This window comes from Suricata suricatta, unplaced genomic scaffold (assembly GCF_006229205.1).
Source record: "Suricata suricatta isolate VVHF042 unplaced genomic scaffold, meerkat_22Aug2017_6uvM2_HiC HiC_scaffold_28777, whole genome shotgun sequence".
In the NCBI taxonomy this organism is placed as follows: Eukaryota; Metazoa; Chordata; class Mammalia; order Carnivora; family Herpestidae; genus Suricata; species Suricata suricatta.
In genome coordinates, this window is record NW_021874633.1 from 1 (window position 1) to 765 (window position 765).

A 765-nucleotide genomic window follows, 5' to 3' on the forward strand; every position below is an offset into this window, starting at 1 on the left:
CCTCCTTTTCTCTATTGCAGCTTCTCTGACGCGCCCAAATAATACCGTCTCTTGAAGGGTCACTAAAAACTGAGCAGGCACATGTCTATAACTGTCCTTGATTCTCCCATTCCTAAAACAACCGCCTCACTCGCACCCTACTCCCTCAAGTAACTTTAAGAATCCCTAGTGAGTCTAGTTACTTTTAATTAGAAACAAGCAAAGCGAAGCGAAAATACATAGCCTTCTTGAGAAGAAGAAGGTCTGGACTTTTGATCCTGATGAGTGGCTATGTGGGGTCCCACAAGCTTAGGCCAAAATGCTGTCGTACATGGCCCGTAAGGGGATCGAACCCGCGACCTTGGCGTTATTAGCACCAGGCTCTAACCAACTGAGCTAACCGGCCGTTCACGAAGCAATCTTTTATAAGAATAGAAGGTCATTTTAGTTTAGTTTAGGACTGTATGGTTTGCAGGAACAGGTTCGGCTCCTGCACCTGGAAAACGGTGGGAACTCTCTTAATTAGGTTCCCAGTGGCGGCCACGGGCCCATCTTGCAAGCAGGCCTTTCTGAGGACTGGGGTCCCGGGCCTGCTGTGTGAACTCCTACAATCCCCTGGAAAGGAGATAGACACACAAATGAATACTTCCCAGGCGTCTGACTGAAACCCCTCTGGCTGCTGGAAGGCAAGTAAGCTCACGTGGGCGCTGTGCGTGATTCGCTTCCAAAGTCTAAGACAAACCAGCCAGAGAGAACACTGCCGTCAGCCTTCCGGAGCGCTCTCCC

The 765-nt window shown here is 49.9% G+C and overlaps 1 non-coding gene across 1 annotated transcript; it reads right to left on the reverse strand.

The window, feature by feature from the left end:
- Positions 1-311: 311 nt before the first annotated feature.
- TRNAI-AAU lies at positions 312-385 on the reverse strand. Its single transcript has one exon. It is a non-coding gene; the product is annotated as a tRNA-Ile (tRNA).
- Between the last annotated feature and the right edge of the window lie 380 nt (positions 386-765).